General features: G+C 40.0%; 1 protein-coding gene across 1 annotated transcript in view; it reads right to left on the reverse strand.

Annotated features, from left to right (window-relative positions):
* The window catches only part of FAT3 (FAT atypical cadherin 3), a 605,429-nt gene extending 591,066 nt beyond the window's left edge, over window positions 1–14,363 (reverse strand). The window contains exon 1 of the mRNA XM_058545418.1: window positions 14,253–14,363. The gene's annotated coding sequence lies outside the window, so the exon portion shown is untranslated. The remainder of the gene's footprint in view (window positions 1–14,252) is intronic.
* Window positions 14,364–14,826: the final 463 nt, after the last annotated feature.

Here is a 14,826-nt window from a genome sequence, read left to right on the forward strand (position 1 = left end):
ATCTTATTATAGTACTATGTGGAATCTTCTAATTTTCTCAAGAACAGTATGTGCTAAATTCCCAAAAAATTGTCAAGAAAAAACTTGTTTCAATTCTTTCGTTAAATTATTTAAAATATATCATGCTCTGCCCTATTCATAAAGGACCAGAAAAAATTCCATTGGATGGGGAAAGGGCTTTGTCTAACTCCCTGAGACTCTGGGTGTACCATTAAAGAGTTTGATAATCTCTTCTGAGTTCCAACAAGAAGGACCAGGCCAAGAATGTCTTAAAAATATCTCATAATGGTTCAAAGATTGGATTCTCCAAATTCTGAGCTAAGATTTCCTCAGCTGATAGAAAGAGCTTGATATGTCAAGCGACTCCTTTGAACTCAGTAAAAGTGAGTATATACTTGCTCTTTCTATCCAGTCCTCAAAGATTCCTTGAAACTACTTCTGGAAAGAAATACCTACTTACAAGAAAATATGGGGGAAGGAAAGACAAGGAATTCCAAAGGCTGTTAAAACCACCTATGAGCAGTTATTACCAATCAGGGGCAGCTAAAGGGGTCTCCTTCTATTTCATGACCTGTTCAGTAGTAAAATTTCCATTTAAATCTTCCTTCTTGGAAGGTTTTATCACTATTCCATCATTTCAGATGCCTCTGGCAAGCAAAAGCTAATCTAATATGGCAGACTTTGTGCAAGTTTCTTTAGGTTACATGGAAGCAAAATAATACCTGAGTCTATTTACTATTCTAGAGACTCAAGAATTTAAAAAAATAAAGGGGGGGTGGGGCCCGCCCCGCGGCGTAGTAGTTAAGTTTGGTGCACTCCGCTTCAGTGGCCTGGGTTCATGGATTCAGATCCCAGGCGGGGACCTACACCACTCTTCTGTCAGTGGCTGTGCTGTGGCAGCGGTTCATATACAAAAAGAGGAAGATTGGTAATAGATGTTAGCTCAGGGCGAATCCTCCTCAGCAAAAAAAAAAGAAAAGAAAAAGATTTGGAAGCTACAAGGCCCTTAGAGTGAATGCTGGACTCAACTGGGTTCAATTTGTGGCTATAATTTTGCTGTGTATTCTGAGCAGGGCTAAAATGCCACAGAGTTAGATTTTTGGACATGAATTCCATAAATAAGAAAATAGCGAAATTTAAAGACAAAAAGAGAGAGTGAGATTAAGCTAAAGCATTGTTCTTAAAATATCTCACATTAGAGTACAATTCTCAACTCTTGTATGAGGCCCTTTTAGTATCTCAAAAATGGAAAGAAATCCAGTTTTTATTCATTTGTTCTACAGACAATGCAGATCTGTCACACGCGCCAATCACCCTGAAGCCTGAGGCCCCAGGTTGGGAAGAGTTGTTTTAAGATATCTTTAAACTGGGCATATTCCTCCTTACCTTTCCTATTTAATGATATGAACTCAGTAACGGCTTTCTTGCTTAAATGAATTCCTCCTTACGTTCTAAAATTCCTCGCATGAAGAAATGGAAATAATTTCGCCTCTGAAAATACTATCTTTTCAAAAATCCCCTGAGTACAGGGATTTGGGATGATTTATGGGAACAACACTCATCTGAAGTAGTACATTGTCACAGCATTTTTTAATACGAATAATGATATAGCTCTTTTTCTTTCAGTAACTCTGCCCTATAATAAACTATCACCACACTACCCACGGATAATGATATAACAATTTTTTCCCAGCTATTCAAATTGCTTAATATCTGCAGACAAAAAGCAAATAGGATACCCACTACTTAAGTTATTTTGCTGTCTATCTGATGTCCTACATGTTGACATACTCAGTCAGCCTGCAATTCTCAAACTCTTCTCAACTCTTCTATTACAGGATGTTCTAATGCCCTCTCGAACTTATCAAAGACAAGCCATCCACTGCGTGTACCTCCTCAGATACAACCTAAAATGGTAGCTACACTCTTTCAACTTCAGGATAGAAAAAGGACCAGGTGATATTAACTTTACGATCTATTTATTACAGATATATAAAATAGGCTTCCTGATCCAGATCCTGGGTCCTGAATTAGTTTATGGCCTATTTCCTATAACATAGGTGGATGAGAACTTGTTAAACTGATACCTTTACCCACAGACCTAAAAGGCCCTTAAAGAACTATTGAAAGAGAGAGTTTACCAAGATTTTAAAGAAATTGTCAGCAAAATTCAACTAAAGGAGATAAGTCTAGCTATTTTTATGCCATCTGTTCCAATTTCATGCCTTACTACTTTTATAACCAAATAAGAAAGCTGATAAGGATTTCTGTTCTTCTTTTTCCCTGTAGAGCAAAATTTCCAGAGCCCTGAGTCAAATTTTTTTGTGTGTGACTCCTGGAAGACAAATAGGTGTCTGAGTTCAAGCACACAAGTGAATATTCTTAAAACCCACTCACATACACACACACACACATATACCCACACACACCCCATGTCTAAGCTGCTAAATCTGGAACATTCCTAACAGGAAACAAAAACAAAACTGATGAAAGAAGAGGACTAGAGGGGAGAGGCTACAGCCAAAGGCTCACACTGACAGGTTTTATCAAATGGGTGCTTAGAATTCTGCATGACAGCTGTACAAAGCTCTTCACTTCACTTTCCTGCTGAAAAATAGCAGCTGCTCAGGGTATAATAGATCCTAGCCCTGGTAAGTAAAACCGTCTCATCCTTGAAAGACTTGAGGGCGAACTCCAGTCCCATCTTAAAAACACCCCAGCCATGTCTTCTGTTCTCCATCCCTTACGTGAAAAATCCCCAAACAACCTTCTCCTTTAAAAACTGGGGAGGTCATTTAGGTCCCCTCCAGCATTTAGGAAAGCTCAATCCATTAGTTTTCAATGACAGGTCTGGTTCCTTTCCAATTCATTTCAATTCCACAGCATTTCAAGTAACTTAGAAGCCATAAGATTATTTACAAGCTGTTCAATGTAGAGAAAGGTATCAGTTCTTTCTGAAGTGCTGAGTTTTGAGCACTAAATCCTCCTACGCTACCACTCCAAGGTGGAACTCTTCTTGTGTCATCTACCATATATAAAGGTAAGACAGGAACTTGAAGGTACAGTTCTCTTCTTGGCTTATAATACTCATTACATGTCCATTACGTGGTCTCTTTGGAAATTTCAGCCCGCTTCCTATTTATTACCCATGGCACAATCAGCCTTGATTATAAAGTGGCCGGTGTAGGTGCTGACCCAAATTATTGCCATTTTAAGTGTCAAAGGGGGAAACTTCCTCTTTATTAATTAACATACCCTCTGTCATTCATTTAAATTGTATTTTTCTGCTTTAAATGTCAAGAGGCTCAATCTTATACAACAGCAGAAAGTTCAGAAGATTTCCATAATGTATTTCCCATTCTTCCCTTTTCTTACTTCCTGAGAACTGTTTGAACCATTCTATTCTTTATTTTTCTTAAACAAATAATATTTGGAATAATGAGTCATAAGAATTAAAGATGTATTTTACAGATGCAGAAGCATGCTCAGAGGGGTGAAGCTGCTTGCCCAAGATTACACGGCTAAGGAAGCATCAGATCAGGCTCTGAGAGGCGGCCAGACTGGCCACAGCTATTTCCTGCCCCAAAATCGCCAACCACACACACACACACATATACTAACCACATTCCTCTTTTCTCACCTAACTCTGTTAATGTCATCCAAACTCTAATCCTTCAGCTTCTCCCAATCCCCATACTGAATCAGTGGCCCAACTGTTGGTTCTCCTTCCACAATGTCCTTGGTCTCTGGTCCCCATCTCCATCCCACCTCCTCAAGGTCCATCCCTTACTACCTTCATCCTAACTTGCCTGCCTCTTTTGTGTCTGTCTCTCTCTGCCCTCATGTCCCTCCAATCCATCGCGCACACTACACTGCCTCCAGAAAACTCTACTCTAATCATGGTTCTCATAATTACGCCAAGATGCTCACTTTTTTTTCAGCAAAACCTGACTGCCTAATGAATAAGCTCCCTCCCTGACACCCACGACTCTTCAAAATCTGGCTCTGATTTTCTCTCCCACTATCATCCTCCACACAACTAACACTCCAATCAAATGAAACCTGCACAGTCTCCCTCCTATCGCCTCTGTGCTCCCAGTTCCCGGCCTGTGCTCATGCTGCTGTACCCAGGTGGAACATCCCTTCTCGGCACAGTCAAGACTGTAGCTAATTCAAATGATTTATCCCACGATCCCTCAAGCCAGGGTGAAGTCTCCCTGGTCTGAACTTCATAGCAGTTGGATCCCTTAGGGCTCTTGCCAAAGTATACCCGGTGTTTCATTTCTCCTGTAAATGACTTACTTCTCCCACTCAAGAAAGCAGCGAGTCTGTGTTTGTTTCATTTGTGTGTCCATCTCAATTGTAATACAACGTTAGGCACACAGTAAGCACTCACCGTTATTGTTCCGAAGAATGTATTTAGGATCATAGAGACTGGCTCCCTCTGTTGGAGCATATTTATTCCCAGAGCCAAGCACAGCCTGCTACACATCAGCCGAGAATAAAAGTGTGTTATGGAAGTAGGAGAGCAATTAGGCACTTTGTCATCCTGGGGCAATCTGAATAATAAAACATGGTAAAATAGAAAAGGTATTGGGATATATGGGGTGGGACACCAGAACCGAGTTTAATGTTCCTGGTTCCAGATAAAATTTCCAAGCAAAATGGGGGTTGGGGTGGGGTGTGTTCTGAGTGAAAACTGATTATATAATGGGCCCCTTTGACCAGGAAACCCTGGTATGCAAACAGCTAAGCCACTCAACAAATACCTTCAGAGTCCATGGAAAAATAAAATGCTCCATCATAATTAGATTATATTGTTTATTAAAATACAGTTCCAACTGCACCCAAAGCAATCTTGAATGGAGCTGAATCTCAGCATTCAGCAATGATTTAGAAGGGGGAAATAGGGTTATGGAATTTGTGAGTTTTCAATCACATTTCAATCTGATTTCTCTTTCCTGTGTCTTCCGTTGCTTGTCTCTCTCCCAGTCCAAGCTCATTCTTCAAAGGCTACACTGGAAGGCAGGAGTTCATAGTCTTGAAGAGAAATGGAAGAGGTTGCGGGATTCACTTTTTTGTTGTTATTTTTTTAAAGGCTTTTCCTTACTAAAATTTTGAGAGATGGAAAATCCATTAGGTAATTATGTCCAACCCAAGAGACCAATTCAAGATTGTTCCCTACAGTTCACTCTCCAGCAATTTTCCAGTCCACTTCCCTGGGGAAATGTTAAAGTTGTCTCCCCCATAGCTACTTTCAAATTTAACCTGAACCTGGTAGGACTGTAAAGCTTTAAATGTAAACTTTATAACAAGACCTGAGCTGAAATTGCAAACAGCTATGAAAACCAGGATCTCTGCTTTTTGCAAGGGGGCAAAACAATCCTAGGCACAAACGGAAAAGACCATGTCAGGCTTTCACGCATTTCTGAGTTAATCTCACCATAGCTGCTCTCTCCAGAAAGCCTCAACACACGGAATTTATTTTTTGGTGTCATCATCTCAGAAGAAGTGACAACTTCTGAGCTGGGGCACAAGGTTTTTATTTGGAATTTTTCTAAGTCGACACCAGAATGGTCAAAAGCAGGCTACAGACTTCTAAAATTCTCAAAAAAACTAGTAAGGGAGAGGAATAAGGTTCTCACCATCCTAGGACCTGTTGCTAGTGTTACAAGGAATCCAGGTTTCCTAAAGGCTGAGATTATGTGATTTATAGCCTAATCGTGGTAAAGTGTACAGCGCTGGGATCTGGGTTCCAATTTTGGCTCCACATTTTATTAGCTGTATAATCTCAAAAAAATTAAGTAACATCTCTAAACCTCTGTTTCTCAACTACAAAATGGGCCTAATAATACCTACCTCAGAGAACTGTGATGATTTTGACACAACACAAATAAAATGTTTAGCACAAAACATCCTGTGCCCAGAGTAAATCCATAGTAAACGTTAATGGTTAGAAAAGCACTTTGATTAATATTAAACCTACTAGAACCACAGCACCCTGCATTTAGAAAAGGCTTGATTCACACGTGCCCAATGACACCTGGGGTTTCTAATTCTCTATCTCCTTTTTATTTATTTATCTCCTTGTTTGTTTGTAATATTAACAATCTTAAATTTGGAGGGCATCTTTTATCTTATGACTGACAGTGCTTTATAAAGCTTACAAATGAGTCATATGCAACCTTGCTTTCTTGGAAACTCCTTGACTATAAATGCCAAACATTTAAAGCATTCCCTCTGTCACTGAGGGAAACCATGAGCATTTTAACAGTGCATGTGAACTAAATGTGCATTCTTTCTAGGGTGGGCTCCACTGGATGCCCACCTTCCTCCTGGAACAACATGCCTTGCTCCATAAAAGATCTATCTGCCCTACCAACAGATGGATGCCACATCCGTTCAAAGTGGAACTGGAAAAAGGTGAAACAAAAAAGCCAAAGATACTGATAGATTTTTGTATTTTGTTGATCAGCTTTTCACAAAAGTTAAGGGTATTTGCATCAGAGCTCAACATTCCAGTTTTACTTGATTTTCTTGCTGTAATGAGGTAGATGCCACCTCTACATTTCAATTATTTGGGCAATGAATGCCATCTCTGGTTTCAACCACTCCTGACATCTTTGTCATAGTAAAGGTCCTGCTTCTAATTAGTGACAGTCTAAATATACATGACAGCGGAATTTCTCGTTACTTGGTCTTAGAGCAAGTTCATTCATACTTACTCCTCAAATGTTGAGCACTCACCATCTGCCAGATCCCCCATGCATATGCATAAAATTCTATAGGGTAGGTGCTATTATTATGCTTTGTTCACAGAGAAGGACATTAAGGCACAGAAATGTTAAGTAAATTTCCAAAGTCCTAAGAGCTGGAAAGGGCAGAGCCAGGCACAACCCAGGGCAGCATGTTCTTAACTACTCCATAAGACTACCTCCTTCATATCCAAAGGGTCCTCAACAGCTCCTCTTCACTGATAAAAATGCAGAAATCTGATTGTTTCAGCAGTCAATCATTTATTCATTCATTCATTCATCCAATATGCTTTTTTAATTGAGTCCCTACTACCTGGCAGGGACTGTGCAAGACAGTGGGGATCCAGTAATGAAGAAGACAAACATCGTATCTGCCCACAAGGCGTTTATAAGCTAATGAGGGATTTTTATTCTAAAAAAAATCCTAAAATTAAAAATTATCCAAATAATTAAATAAAATTTACCAAAGAAAACCCTAAAATTAAACATTATACAAGTAATTAATTAAATAAAGTCACGATCATTGCCACAAGCCTGGGGAGGACCCTGTGAAAGGATTTAGCAGAGGGCCCCATCCTGGTCTGCAGGACCAGAGAACACAGATCTCTGAGGTTGTTGATGAGGTCATTAACCAGGGTTAACTTTAGTCACAGCATCTATGAAGGCAGAGTGCTCACTGGATTTGTTGCTGCAACATTTTGATTCCTGCCCGGTGGAATTGTTCAGCCAATTGCTGATTTTTTTTTTTAATAATACAAGAGGGCTGCCAATAAAGTTTCAAAATGCCAATCTTCCTTCCACCTTTCCACAGCTGTCTATGTATGCCTAGGAATTGGCTAAGTTCCTATAATGGTTTCCATAGGGTAACATGTTATAAAATGCTATCCCCAGCCCTAAAATCTTAAGTATTCTTGACCTTCTAGTCTTGCATCCAACATTAGTTTGGGGTTTATCTAAGGCTCCTCCCTACCTAATGATTCAAAATTTTAATATATAAAAGCTTTAATATATAGCAATCCTTTATTTTTCTCAAATGCTCAGTGGACAGGGTTAATATTTCCAGCCAGCAAGATCTTAACTGTTTGACATTTCTTTTTTACACTTTGTCCTTTACACTCTTTCTAAAATGCATTAATACAATGTTTTATCTCAGTAACAGTCTGAGGAATAAAATAAAACTGATCTCTGATTAACTCAGGATCTTCTATCCTTCTGCGAGATTTCTCAGGATATCAACATTTCTTAAATCGTGTCTCATTGCCCATATTTGGATGTGGAGACTAGGGCCCTTGGTGTAAGAGAGGTAGTATAGATGTCAGAGAGAAGGCAGCATTGCTGGATGTCCACTTTGCCTCCTCCTTCCATCTCTCAGCAAGAAGCACACATACTGGGTAGAAAAGACAAGGGGATAACGTAAGAACTCTTAACCCAGAGCCCACCAGAAGTACGGGGTGCTCCCCTTGCAATCGGAGAAGCTTTGCTTTCATCTACTTCAAATCTGGAGCTTCCCTGGAAGATTTCAATGTCAAGAAAGGATGCCACTGCTTTAAAAGGTTAGAGAACTACTGATATCTGATATGAATTAGTTCAAGTATCCAAATCCAGATGAATTAAATCTCAGAATGATGTAGAAATTTGCAATGTGATCTTTCTGGCCAAACTTCATCAACAGTAGAGGACTGGAAATCTTTTCTAAAGCCCTTCCAACTTGAGATTCTATAACTCAATGAAAGTGCTGTCAGCCTGGACCACTTACCTTGGATGTTTCTGCAGTAAACCAATTCCTCACACAGGCTGACTTTCTTAAGACTTGCCTCTTAGAAAAGTACTGAGATTAAAAATTATGGCTAAATCATGGTTACAATTTTGTTTAAGAACAGAATTACTTCACATTAAAAGAAACCCGAGTTACTGTTGAAGAACTGCTCTCTATAAATTCCAAGTACTGAATAATTATCCTTAAGCTTTCCAGTTGGTTTTCTTTCCAAAGGGCCAATAAATATGTCCTAGGTGCCCCTGGCAAATGAAAGCACCAAGCCCATTCCATGGAAAAACTCAGAGCAGAAACCAAGGAAATAAGCAGGATGGATGAATAAGAACAAAGGGCAGTGCTGTTAACTATGAAGTCAGTGTTTTACATGACTTGTTTAAATATACTAAGGAGAGGACAAATCAACTGAAAGGATCCCCCCTGAAAAAGAAGACGGACCAGATCTGAAGTGCACTGGTAGAAGGAAGAGAAGCAGAAGCCATCCAGGAGATGGGGAGGGGAAGAAGGGGTACAGCTCTATTATGGCGTGATAGACCAATTGTGCTCCCTCTGAGTGGATGTATTACCCAGATCCACTCAGCAACATGGAACAGGGAAAACCAGCTTCAGCATGATAGCGAGAAACAGCCAAACTTGTGAGGGTCCTGCCCAGGGCCTCCCACCACTGCCCAAAGGGAATAAAAGATACACCTCGAGGCTGCTCCCTGGGCAATGGGGGAGAGGTGAGTCAGTCTATGCAATGGGCCCCGGCTCCCAAAAAACACTGCTTGATTCAGGCAAAAAGGCAGCAGTAGAAGGAAAGTATGGCAATAATTTCAGAAGGAGCAGGATGTACTTTGGCTTGACTGCTGCTCTCAGAGTGATAGTCCAGTCCCCTGGGAAAAAGAACAGGGAATATTTGTGACTTACTCCTCCCTACCCAGAGTTCTACAGGGCAGGTGGGGAGGAGGGAGGCTGGTGAAGAGATCCTTTTCCAAGAGATTCGAGGTGGGGATTCCGAGAGAAGTAATTAGTTATTGCTACCTGAGGAAGATTTACCAGCACTTAACTTGCTTATTCTTTGCCAAGTAAATGGCCTGTCAGTGAGACTTAGGAATCTGTATTTTAGAGCTCCCCTGATTCTGATGCACAGCCAGATTTGTGAACCATAGCTCAGAAAACAGCTTTTACACTTAGCATGTGACTGTTACAGACTAAGTCGGATAGGGCCAAGAAACATCAGGAGAAAGGAAAGGAAACGACACATGGTTCCAATGCAGTGCCTGCAGCCAAGTAAGTTCTTTGAGGCGTTGAGTTGACAAGTTTTAGAGGAAGACTGTTCTCTCCTTGACGTCACCTCAAAGAAGAACCATAAGCACAAGATTCCTGAGAACTGGCTGTCAAGTTCTAGTCCCAGCTCCGCGGCTGTTGAACCACGTCACGTTGGGGCAATACAGTTGACTAGTGTAATTGAGATGACCAGAAAGGGGAGTTGAAGCTAAAGGAGTTCACCCCATTTGACTCATTTCACTGACCCAGCACTGATCAAGATATACAACTTAATAGAAAGAGCTCTCAAATCCAAAGATTGTGCAGAAAGCTGCTCTTAGGTAAACATGTTAATTTTATTTTCTGCATTCTTCCCTCTGGCACTTCATTCCTCTCGGAGGTGTGGTTCTTGACTCCCCAGGGCCCATCCAGAAGCTCCAGCAACCAAGCGGCTTTCCACATTTCCACATGTGGCATTTCTACATCTATCCATTTCCACATTTCTGATCAGTTCAAGGCCCCCAAAGCCTTGATATTTCACAAAGTGATAATCGTTGAAAATGGAATAATATACAACACCAAATAATCTAATCACATTTTTTCTGTGTGTGAGAGGAAGATCAGCCCTGTGCTAATACCTGTCAATGCTCCTCTTTTTTTTTTTGCTGAGGAAGACTGGCCCTGCGCTAACATCCGTGCCCATCTTCCTCCATTCTATATGGGACGCCGCCACAGCATGGCTTGCCAAGCAGTGCATCGGTGCGCACCCGGAATCCGAACCGGCGAACCCCGGGCCGCCGCAGCGGATCGCGCGCACCCAACCGCCTGTGCCACCAGGCCGGCCCCCTAGTCACATTTTTTAAAAGTAACCAGTGAGTTTCTTATGTGAAACTTTCAAGTTTATTAAGGCAAAATAGGAAGGAAGATATGGTTTACCCAGTAAACCAATAGCACTTTCAACAAATCAGTTTGTTCATAGGGTCTTTTCAGATCATAGATAATTCAAAGGTGGATGAAAGCAAATCAGATCTTGTTATTAAATATCTTTACCCCAAAAAACCATAAGTTTCATGAGGGAAGGACCTTGCCTGTCTTGTCCCCCATGTATCCCTGGCGCCTTCAGAAAGCCTGGTACAAAGTAGGCATTCAAATTTCTATAATGAGGGGCCGGCCCCGTGGCTTAGCGGTTAAGTGCGCGCACTCCGCTACTGGCGGCCCAGGTTCGGATCCCGGGCACGCACCCACGTGGCATCTCCGGCCATGCTGAGGTGGCATCCCACATACAGCAACTAGAAGGACGTGCAACTATGACATACAACTATCTACTGGGGCTTTGGGGAGAAAAAGGAGGAGGATTGTCAATAGATGTTAGCTCAGAGCCCGTCTTCCTCAGCAAAAAGAGGAGGATTGGCATGGATGTTAGCTCAGGGCTGATCTTCCTCACAAAAAACAAAAAAAAAAAAACAAATTTCTATAATGAAAAAGTTATTTATAATTATGAAATATAATTTGTGGGCCTTTATCCAGCAGATTTATCTTTTTAAAATTAGATTTCTACTCCAATTAATACTAAAATAAATATGAATTCCTTAAGCATACTACTGGAGAAGTGAGACATAAGGAAATGAGGTTAGGAAAAATATCTGGTTGTGGAAAATCTACAATCAGATCATCATGAGGTCATTTTATTTGAATAAGTTCATCATTATTTTCCATTGTTTTAAGAATTAAGTACCTACTTTTTTGTCTGCATGTAACATTCTAAATGTTCCTGAAGAAATTAAGACAAACAATTGGATGAATTCAATTAGTATACTATGACATATACCACAGTTTTTAAAGAAAAACTACAATTTCCAACATACATACTTGGGTTCCATGACTTATCATGTGTGGAACCATCAAGTCAGTTAGGCTCCCTCAGGTTCCTCATCAATAAAGATCAAGCACAGTACCTACCTCAGAGGACAGAGATGAGGAAGCTTACAGGAGACTAGACAGTACTTAGCACAGTATTGGCTTTCAATTAATAGTGATGCTTATTTTTATTAAAGTACATGAAATTTATTTCATTTGGCTTTTTGGATTCTGGTTTAAAGTGAATTTCTCTGGATCTGTATATTTACTAAAACTGTCTCAAGAAAACACCACATGTACTGTAGAAATTGACTGATCCACAGTCAATATGGCTCTCTTTATCACATCATTTTGTTGATTTGACTTCCTGTAGCAACATTGTGAGATTTAATGTCACTTTACTAAACTAGTGCAAAAGACACACTGATGGTTATAAGTGCTGTTGGCAAACTCCGTTAAGAAATGATAGCTATTCCCAGAGCATCCTGTCCTCCCCCTGCCTCGTCCTCAGGGAGAACATATAACCAATGGCTCTGAATCACTACAGCGGAAAAGTGTTCAGAGACCCTCTCCTCAAGCCCCAGTTGTTTTGCTCTTTCAAAGCACTGTCCCTTCCGAATAAGCCCCTTCTCACACGTGAGGGTTAGCAGTCTGGCCTTCTTCAGAAGTCAGCTCCATTAATTACAGCCATCCTCACGTGCAGTTTTGCTTTCTTTTTCCCTTTTGATGTACTAAACTGGCTGTCGGAAATTAAATTAATTCAGAAAGAAATAACTGAATATCTCCAAATTAAATCAGCTGTTGAAGACTGCATGGAATATGATTTTTTGTTGCAAATACTGGACTACCAAACTACAAAGGTGCCTTATTTGTTACTTAAGAGGACAATGGGCATTAATATCATACAACTGCAGAGGCCTTTCCATAAAAGTCCCGTATAACTTTTATATTAAATTATAATAAAAAATGCTTAGAAGTCAAAAATAGAAAGCTATCCATTCAGTGTTCATATACCGGTTTGCATTAGTAAACAGGAAAAAATGAATGTATTAGGATTCATCTATAAAATAAGAATTAAAAATGTCAGATAACTGGTTTATATTCTAACCAAAAACATTTAGATGCTAAAAACAGATAAATATCCTCACAGAATTTATATATCAGTTTGTATCTGAAACAATAAGAAATGAACGCTTTAGGATTCATCCATAAAACAGGAATTAAAAATGTCTGTAGCAGAGAGAACAATGAACATTTTTTCACGACAATAATAACAAAACTTCATTTCCTAAGATTTATGCATTCAGAAAATTTTAGGAGCAGAAGAAATCATAGGTATGAACTCATCTATAATTCTATTGCAGGCAATATAAAACGTAACCCTCCAAGAGAGATGAAAATCTATTGTATCCTGTATCAGGATTATAGATTTGCAATCGGGTAATAATATCTGTCTATCTGTCGTTATTTGCAAGGGGGGCATCTCATTATGTAATTAATATGAAATCCTCTTCTTGGTTGTAAAGTCTCTCCAGATCTCTCCAATGACTTCCATGTGTGCAAGGCAAGAGCTTGCATCAAACCCAGGAGGGCTGGCTGCTAGCACTGTGGGTTTTTATAAGGTGTTTGTACTGCTTTTAAAACTGTTTCATCATAATGACACTGTCTTTTGATGCTTCACTCCTGCAGATGAAGCTGAAGGAGGAAAGATGAAGTTCTTTGTTACTGTGAGTCAAGTATCAATCTTTTCCAGTACTCTCAGTCTACACACACAAAAGCCAAGAAGCCTCTTAAAAGAACGTGATTTACGAACTTGTAAAACCCAAGAAGTCAATCAATATGTAATGAAGTAAAGAGAAAAAGAAAGAAAAGCAGGCAGGTGTGACAGAGCCCTTGGTCGATGGCAATTACTGACATGCCTGGATTGAAAGCATTCAGTTCACTTACCAAGACCTCCAATTCTGATCAACACTGATTGATGAGTGAGAGACACATTTCAGATTGCATGTGCCTCTGCGTTTTCACTTCTTCTGTCACAGGTGGTGGGTCTGTACTTACAAACACAGGGTGCCTTGTTACAATCTCCCAATCCCACTTCTGATCATCACTTTCATCTCAATTATTCCCTGCAAGTTCATCTGAGGTGATAATGTTTGTTTCCAGAGTGACACAGCTGTCAAAATGTTCCCATATTTCGGGAGCAAAATGCAGAGACTTTAACTTACTTTTAAATCACAAACAGGTCTTCCAAAACGCCCACCACACCTTAAAGTTCAGCCTTAAATGCTGAAAACGCTCAAGTGCATAATCCAGATGGCCAATTCATGATGGAGCACAGAATTCGGATTTTAGAATATTGGATTCTAGGCCCTGACTAGGTCCCTAATTAGTTACGTGATCCTGGGCAATTCATTAGCCTTCTCTGAACCTCAGTTCGTCTGTTAAACAAAAAAAAGAAAGACTAAATCAGATTCACTCTCAAGTCTTTTCCAGTCCTAACGCTCCATGATTCTTAGATCTTTTCAGGATCACTAATGTCGCTATATTATTGGGATTTATTCTGTCGCTTAGGAATTGTCTATTTAGTACAGGTTATTTAAACACCAAGCTCTATGCCTTACCAAAATGTACGTGGAAATGTCATGGTCATGTAGCCAGTTTTAATGTCCTATGTTGTCTGCCAAGTACAGTCACCATCAGTTGTTTCTGTTTCTCTTTTTCCAAATATCTATTATTTCCTACAATGACAATATAAATAAACAAAGTTGGGGTAGAGTTTTAAAAGAAACATTTAAATTTGTTTTTAATGTTTTAGTTCTCAAAATACTGATGGATGTCAAATACAGGGTAAAATTTTTTGCACAGGTTTAGTCAAAGGGTTAACTTTTATACATTCCGGTAAAACAAGGTATTCATAACATCTGACAGCTATTCTAATAATCTTTCTCCAACATTCATTACATTTCATATTTACATCTTTTGCTTTTTTTAATATTTTATTTATTTATTTTTCCCCCAAAGCCCCAGTAGATAGTTGTATGTCATAGCTGCACATCCTTCTAGCTGCTGCATGTGGGATGCAGCCCCAGCATGGCCGGAGGAGCAGTGTGTCGGCGCGCACCCGGGATCCGAACCCGGGCCGCCGGGAGCGGAGTGCGCGCACCCAACCGCTAAGCCACGGGGCCGGCCCCATAT

This window comes from Diceros bicornis, chromosome 7 (assembly GCF_020826845.1).
Source record: "Diceros bicornis minor isolate mBicDic1 chromosome 7, mDicBic1.mat.cur, whole genome shotgun sequence".
NCBI classification, from domain to species: Eukaryota; Metazoa; Chordata; class Mammalia; order Perissodactyla; family Rhinocerotidae; genus Diceros; species Diceros bicornis.